This window comes from Phoenix dactylifera, chromosome 7, assembly GCF_051530095.1.
Source record: "Phoenix dactylifera cultivar Ajwa chromosome 7, Ajwa_hap1_PhDact_Kaust_v1.1, whole genome shotgun sequence".
Lineage (NCBI taxonomy): Eukaryota > Viridiplantae > Streptophyta > Magnoliopsida > Arecales > Arecaceae > Phoenix > Phoenix dactylifera.
This window is the reverse complement of record NC_143196.1, coordinates 27,130,709-27,139,609: the sequence shown is the minus strand read 5'-3', so window position 1 is coordinate 27,139,609 and position 8,901 is coordinate 27,130,709.

Below are 8,901 nucleotides of genomic sequence, written 5' to 3'. Positions count from 1 at the left end.
ATGATCCACAACAGGATTAGGACAGGTTACTTACCGTGATTCGCCTTTCTCCTAGGTCTCCTGCGTCCTGGTGACGTGTCCTAAGTCACCTACAATCATGTCATAATAACAATATATTATTTCCTTTTCTATCTGAAATTTAGCCCAAGCCTAATTCCTCTGTATTGGGGTCTTGGCTGGGCTCATAAGTCTTAATTGGCCTTCCGATTGGCCACTAAGCTTAATTCCCAGCTTAATTGGGTTTAATTTCGGGTTTAGGGTCACTGTGACCCGTTTGGGCCTGAGTCAGGGTCAATCCGGGATCAATTTGGCCCCCAAATTAATTACATTGGCTTAAATTGGGCTTTAATTTTGGTTTAATTTATAGTCTGGCTTGTCCAGACTTAGCCCAATTTGATTGGGCTCGGGTTTAGTCAAATTTGGCTAAACCCTTTCCCTTTTTTTTTTTCTTTTTCTTTTTCTTTTTCTTTTTCTTTTTCTTTTTCTTTGGGCTTAACGGGTTGCGGGTTCGGATTCGGATCCGACCCGCGAACCCGTTATCGGGTTCTTTCTCCCCCCCTTCCAGAGGCTTCCGCCTCTTCACCTTCTTTGTCTCTACCGAAGCCCATGCTTCCGGCCCTCTTCTCCGGCTCCCCTTCTTCTCCTCCGGCCAGATCTGTGGCCTTCTTCTTCTCCGCCGGCCGGATCTACCGCCTCCTCCTCCTTCCGACCTTCACCAAACCCTCCCCGGCCAGATCTACCAGCCCGGAGTGGTGTTTCCCCTTCGGGGCGGCGACGGTGGGAGGCCGGCCCTTTCCCTCTCCTTCGAAGTGGTGCCGGAGGAGAGGAGAAGAGCCGGGAGGTGGGATCGAGGCCGATCTCCTTCGGGAGAATTTCTCCGGCTCCGACCACGGCGAGGTAAGGCCGTGGTCCGCGGTAAGTGCCCCCTCTTTTTTTTTTTCTTTACTTTGTTCTTCTTCCTCTTCCGTTTTCTTCTTTTTTTTTTTTTTTTTTTTGTGGGAGTCTCGCCACCACCTCTCGGCCGGCGGAGAGGTGGGGCTCGGCTGAGGCTGGCGGCCTTGAGGCCGCGTTGGTCGCCGGCACGGCAGACCCGGCGGCCCTTGGCTGCCCCTCAGCCCTAGGGCAGCCACGGCCGGGGCCTGTCACCCGCAGGCCGAGTCCGGCTGGGCTCGGCCCGGGTGGCGTGGGCTCGGCTTGGGCCGTTCTCAGGCCGGCCCGCGGCCTGTTGGTCCGGCCCGCAGCCTGTGGGTCTGGCCCACGGCCCTCCTCCTGTTCTTCTCTCCCGTGCCGGTCTCCTTCTCTCTCTCTGTGCCAGTCTCCTCCCCTCTGTTTCATCAGTGAAACAGAGGGGAGAATACCCTACAGAGGGGTATCTCCACTCCCTAAAACTTTATTATTTAACCTAAGGGCCACTTACCTGGATTTTTGCTGGTTACCGTTGGGCCGTTCCTCCCCCTCGTAGTCCCTCCTTCCTCTTGGAGCTTCAGGGCTCTTCCGCCTTAGGCTCCAGGGCTTCGGCTCTCTCTCTTTCAGTGTTCTTGGGGGCCTCCGACTTAGGGTTGCCGGCAGGGACTTAAATAGTGGTTTAGAAGATGAGACCCCCCTCTCTGAGAGGTCCCATCCGCTCCATGCCTCCCCTCTCCGGGAATGGCCGCCGCCCCCTCTGTCTCCGGTGCGCCGGCATCAACTGCCAGCAGGGGTGGGGGTCACCCTTCCCTGTCGGTCTTATCCCTTCGTACTGGCTACAGTATGATTTTTTTTTTTTTTATAATAATCATTATACTGGCTACAGTAAAATTTGGGCCCAACCCTTAACTGGGCCTATTTTTCTATTGGGCCTAGTAGGTTGTGGGCCCGGACATTACATTGGCCCGGACATTACAATCTATATGATTGTTAAGAATTCAGAAAGCAAAGATTAAGATGGCTTCCGTAATGAATGGTAAAATAGAAAGACATCATGATACATCTTCGTTTAGATGCTTAATTAGGATTGAAAAGTATATTGTTAGCGCCATGTCGCTCCACGTAATCATGGACACTTTCGTGTTACGTTAATCCTCTTTAAGTGTCTTGAGAACATGGCGTGGAATTTAGGCTACCGAGCGTGGGCAACATCAGATTTATTGAAGTCAAAAGGGGAAAAGCTTATAATCTTTGGTGGGAAACATATATACTTGGATTTCGTAGCACATCGTAATAGTTTTGTTATATAAGAACATCCGCACCAAGCATGAAAAGTTCAATTTACTTATTTTAGAAGATTAAAACTTGATCTATAGCCCGCTTACCCAACGTTGGAATGGGAGGGGTGATTCCAAGTTTAGTGGTGAGCTTATGCATTGATATTTGGAAGTTTAGTTTCAAGGCAAGGGACCAATCCCCCTCAAGTACAGTGGCAATATGACTACTTGGATTAGGTTCAAGTTGAACCAATATGGCAAATATATATAAGACCCCTACCTGCATCCAACTTGATTTGGCTCTAAACTAGAACCCTTCACTCTATATGCGTTCATCTCGGCTCCCTCGGAGTTGGCCCTAACCAACCCATAACTTGTACTAGATATAATCCTAAACCATCCTCAATTTGCTTTACGCAATCCTTAAAAACTCTGAGTAATTCAATTTTAAGACAAAGTAAACAACTAATGTAAAAAGAGACCAATCAATTGAAAAATTTTTAACTTGCTGTTATGACATGAGTTAGGTTAAAGCTCTAATCGGTACATAATATCTCTCTCTCTCTCTCTCTCTCTCTCTCTCTCTCTCTCTTGTGTGTAGGATATCTAATAGGTTTTTCATGTCAAAAAAATTTGACTTATTCTTCAATTAAAGTACCCATATTTGAAGCTACCACCAGTATGGTCCCTTTGAATAAGGAAAGATTTTGGGTAGGACAGTTTTCACAATCTCTAAGTGCATATTTACATATATGCTAAATTATTCTTTATTTTTATACACTAAGTACAAGAGAAAAAGTGCAGAAGTGTATGTATTAAGCAAATGACAAAAGTATTAACCTTCAACCTAGCAGGTGGAAAGCTAGATGAATGATAACCTAGATGATAAATGAATCATTGCAAGCTACGCATGTGCATCGAATGTGTGTGTGTGTGTGTGTGAGAGAGAGAGAGAGAGAGAGGCACAGGATGTAGATTTATGTTGGTGTTTGGGCAAGAGGGAGAAGAGGAGAGAATTCAAGATAAGGCTGCTTAATATGTGTGTATCTATGTATATTGAGAGATATAAAATATGATGATTTTTATGGTTGTTCATATTCATATATTTAATTTTGGACTAGGTTATATCAGATTCATTTCTTTTAACTTTCTTAGGTTTGCCCTAGAAATCGGTTTTTTTCGACCTGACTCCATACATAAAAACTCTTGTCCTCATCATTTTTTTTCGGTACAAAATTAGTGGCCATGCTACCATTATTAATTTTTTAAAAAAGTTACACTATGTCTATCTATATACAACATTAAACAAGTATCAGTTAGAAGAGTTTCTAGAGAATGATACGCAAAGTTTTGTTGAAAAGCATGAGATACCACCCAATCCGCCAAATGATTAGCCTTGCGACAATAATGGGTATCCTTAAATGCAAAGCATAGTGTCTTCCATAACAAAGTATTTGTTGCCGTCGTATGTGGACCGAGGTAGGAGTGCAACCTGAACAGCCCTGAGGTCGGCTAGAAATAGCTGAGCAGGCTGGTTGAGGCGTTCAACACTAGATTCCTCCGCTGGGTGGCTTGCAAGAAGTCCACTTGCCGAAAAATTTCTGGTGGAGGAACTTTTGATGCCCAAGTTAGAACAATGAGGCAATAATATGAAATGTAGAGATTTTAACAAAGTCAGAGCTCCGTGAGAACGGTAGCATATTGCGTACCTCAGATCTACTTGGTTGTTCCCCTTATATAGGAGAGCTAGCCTTGTCGTTACCTGAGCCGACATGACGTGCAGTAACGCCAGACAGCGGCTTGTAGCACGACTGTGGCACAAGGATCAATCCGTGTGGGCAAACTGTGGTGCAGGTCTGATATAGGATGTGAGGATGCCATGATCACAGACTATCAAGATTGTTAGTTGTTGGGGTTATCAGCTCTTGTCGACCTATGCCGATTGTTCTCTGCAGTTAGGGCTGGAAGTGGGCTCGGGCCGGCCCGAAGCCCATCGGGTCGGGCCGCCCGCGGGCCGGGCTATGGGCTAGGCCCAATGCATGTCGGGCCGGGCTCGGGCTGAATGATTAAGCCCATTTCTATTTCGGGCTGGGCTCGGGTATTTCATTGGCCCGGCCCGGGCACGTCCCAGCCCGAGCCCACTTCCAGCCCGAATCGCGGTGAGTCGGTGACCGAACCGAATGCGTCTGGGTCTGGCTGTCTGCCGATTGTCGAATAGCCCGAATTGCAGCTAAACTGGATTGCCAACGGTTGCCCGAGGGATTTGCAGAGGTAGAGCGCCAGCGGACGAGCAGTGGAGGCGACGAGGCGTGGAGCTAGGGTTTCGTCAGTCGCCACTTGCCAGTTATCCTCGTCGACCGTCCAAGCTCGGCGAAGTGGTGAAGAGGAGTCCCGACCACCCAATCGTCGGCGAAGCTAGGTTTTGAGGTACGATTATGAATGATCTTCTTCCTTTTGAATTTTGGTTGGGATTTGCAGAGGCGCAGAGCGGACGAGCGATGGAGGTGTGGAGCGTTGGAGCTAGGGTTTCTCTGCTTCTCCTTGTCGGCTCATCGCCGGTCGCCGTCCAAGCTCGGCGAAGTGGTGAAACCCTAGATCTGAGGGCTCGTCGACCGTCCAAGCTCGTCGACCGTACTCGACCGTCCTCACCCCCATCGCGATCTGAGGGCTTACACTGTTTGGTTCGATCATGGCTAAATATTATAATTTGCTGGGAGATCTGATTTCTTGTTGATTATTTATCATTCTCTTCAAACTTCCTCTGTGTCTTCTTTTATTTGAGTTCTTCTCTTGAGCCGCAGACGGCGCAAAAATGAGCTAGAAGGAACTGCGGAGTAGTTTCTTTTGTTGTTTTTGTTTTTCATTTTGTGGCATATCAGACATTCAAATGCTGAAGTTGTTGATTTGGAGTTGGTCTTCTTATACACCTTGTTACTAACTTTTGTGTAGTATTGTTCTATTGGTTTTACTACTGTGAGGAATATGTTATTTTTATTCCATCTGTATATCAGCTTGTCCATGTTGCAAAGACTAACTCCATTTACTGGTTTTGGTGTGTATTCCCCAGGTGAAGCTGAGGAGGAAGAAAAGGAAAGGGAACATACTACACTACAAGACAACTGGATAAAGAGCTCCAGGAATTGGTTAAACGGCTAGAGCAAAAAGAGGTAAATGAAATTTCAGATGATGCTTAATTTGATTGTCGACTGTTTGACTGATACTGATGATAGTTTTTTGTGGATGTGTATCCTTTAGACAGTATGAATGAAGGCATAGTATTTTAAATCAAAGAGATTCTTGCTTCTATGACTATGTGTAGGCAAAGTAATAGGAAATTGTGTGCAACATAATTAAACTATACAAGCCCTTTTCATAAAAATATTTGAACTTATCCACCAAATGTTATTTATTTTGTTATAGGTTAAATTTGTGATATTTATTTTGTTATTTAGGCAGGTTATTTTTACTAATGTCTCATTCTATATGGGTGAAAATGAGATTGTTGAAGATTTAAGGGATGAGGATGATAGAAATGAAGTTACTGTTCAAAATGATTGTGACAATTCTTCTAGAAAAAGATCTTGGGTATGGAATCACTTTATCGAGGAAAAAAATTTTGAAGAATCAATAGCTAAGTGCAAATATTGTAAAAAAGTTTTAAGTGGGAGCACTAAAGGAGGAATGAGTCATCTAAAGCGCCATCTTGAAAATATTTGCAAGAAGTATCAAAAGAATCCGACTAATCAGTTGCTCTTACTACCAAGTTCAAAAGATCCGATAAAGTCTTTCAAATTCAATCAAGAAGAGAGTAGAAAAATTCTTGCAAAATTTATCATATGTGCTGAGCTTCCATTTCGTATTGTTGAGCACACTGTTTTTTTGGATTTTTTGAGATCTTTTCAGCCATTATTCAAAATTATAGGTCGTAAGACTGTAAAACATGATTGTGTGGCTTTGTATCAAGAAGAGAGGAAAAAATTGCATGATGTATTCAAGAACCTAAGTTCTCGGGTTAGTTTCACTACTGATATTTGGACATCAAATTAGAAAATTGGTTACATTTCTTTCACAGCACATTATATTGATTCTGATTTTATTCTACATAAGAAGATTATTAGTTTCAAGACACTTCCATACCCTCACACCAGCTTTACAATTGAAGATGCTATAAGAAAATGTCTTGTTGAATGGAAATTGGATTGTAAAATATGTTGTATTACTTTGGATAATTGCAGCACAAATGATGCTGTAATGAGAAGGCTCCGAGATCACTTTTGTTATGCAATGTTGTTTAGTGGGGAGTACAGTCATATTAGATGTTGTGCACATATATTAAATATTATGGTTCAGGATGGAATGAAAATCATTCATGAAGCTATTGAATATATAAGAGAAATTGTTAGATATGTCTCTGCATCCCTATCTCGAATGCAAGTATTTAATAAAATTGTACAACATATGAGACTTCCTGCTAGAAAAGGACTCACTTTGGATGTTCCTACAAGGTGGAATTCTACTTATGAAATGTTGCATGATGCACTTGGTTATAAAGATGCTCTTATTAGATATGCAACTGAGCATTCATGTGTATGCCCCACCAATGATGAATGGAAAAAGGTTTCTATAATTCTTAAATTCTTAGAAGCCTTTCTTGATGCCACTAAAGTATTTTCTGGTTGTAAGTATCCCACATCTAATTTATACCTAAAAGAAGTTTGGGGAATTAGGGCTTTATTGATGGATGAAAGTATCGATACTGATGAAACAGTGAAGCAATTAACAAATGAGATGCTAAAGAAGTTTAACAAATATTGGTCTCAGTGCAATAATTTGTTCGTATTTTGGATCCCAGATCGAAGCTGATATTTGTAGAGTTTTGTTATCAAAAGGCATTTGAGTTGGAGGAGTGCAAGAAAAAGATTGATGATATTTGTGCTTGTCTTTTTAAATTGTATAATGAGTATGTAGATGCAACAAGGGTGCAGCCCTCTATGAGTTCAAGTGAGCGAACATCTAATTTTGGTGGATAAGGTGATATAAGTTCTGTTTATTCCAAAAAGAAATCTGGTATAGATTTTGCTCAATTTATAAATCAGAGTTCTTCAAAATGCCCAAAGAGATCCGAGCTAGATAGTTATTTGGATGATGATGATGTGCTTCCTGATTTGGAGAATAAGGAGTTTGACATCTTGGTTTGGTGGAAGAGCAATGTAGCAGTCTATCCGATACTATCAAGAATAGCTCGAGATGTTCTAGCTATTCGAGTCTCCACTGTTTCATCTGAATCGGCATTCAGCACTGGTGGTAGAGTTGTTGATCAGTATCGAAGCTCTTTGAGCCCATCTACCGTAGAAGCCTTAGTTTGTACCCAAGATTGGCTTCATGAACAATATGATGAAGGTATATAAATCTTTTAAATTTATCTAATATTTTTTATTTGCTTATTGTACTTATAATTTAAACATTTATGATTGATTTGTATGTTAACAGTTGCAAATTGCTCGAGTTCTGTAACGTTGAATGTAGATGACGACAGTTCTTTTTTCGAGGGGTTATGATTGCTTCTTTTCGAGGGGGTACCTTTTCCTTTCAAGTATTATCGTTTGTCGTATATTGTGAATTGAATAATTGGTTCGATTCTGAGAAGCAAGATGTGATCATAGCGATATTTTTTTTTAACCTCCTGTTTTTGATGGAATCCTTTTGTTTGGTTGCAGTTGTATCGTTGAAGTGTCAAATTGCACTGATCCTTTTACCTAATCGGAGCTATCATATACTGGTTTGATAGAATGATAAATTCTATTTCCTTTGCATGTCGTCACGTCACATGTCAAGCATTGTGGCAACATGATATTTCTACCGAGGCTTCTTAGAATCTACTCTTCCTGCTGCTTATTTGGTTATTACTGGATCTCATATGGGATTTCCTATTGCATTAGTAAACGGGGGATTCTCTCATTTGTTTGACTAGCACTGTGAGTTCTAAATATGCTATGGTTTGCTGGCTGCATTGGGGTATATTTGTTTTTTCATGAGGGGTTACCACTTACCTCCCTTTGATTATCGAATTGATCGTACTATTTTTTTCCACTTATGCTTTTAGTTCATGTCTTTCTTAGTTTGTTATTTGGAGTGTAATGCTATGATTTTTTTTAAATGAATAGAATTTCTAATCCATGTTCGTGGAGTTCATTATGCTACCTTTCTAAGAAAAAACTAATCCCTGTTGCATTCTGTAGCTGTTCATGTGGAACCATGAAAGTTAATTTATTATTTATGCTGTTGCAGATTAGCTTGTGCTGCAAATTAGTTAATTTATTTTTCCCATATATTAGCTTGTATAATATCAGGTGATTGCGCCGGGCTCGTGATCGGGCTGGCCCAATCGGGCCCGGCCCGAGCCTGGGCGGGCCGAACTGGGCTGGCCCAATCGGCTCGGGCTGATTTTCTATAATACTATTGGGCCTAGGCTCGGCCCGAAGCCTGGAAAATAAATTCAGGCCGGGCTTGGGTAGGGGTGTCGCCCGGCCCAGCCCGGCCCACTTCCAGCCCTATCTGCATTTGGCGACTCCTCGGTTGGAACCGAAGTTGTGCAGCTCGGTTTATGTTCGAGGACAGGGAGGTCGATCTGACCCGAGATCGAAATATCCAGTATTTTCTCCATTAGTATCCTTAAAGAAGTGGTTCGTAAGCCAATTTACTCGTGAAGTAGTATTAA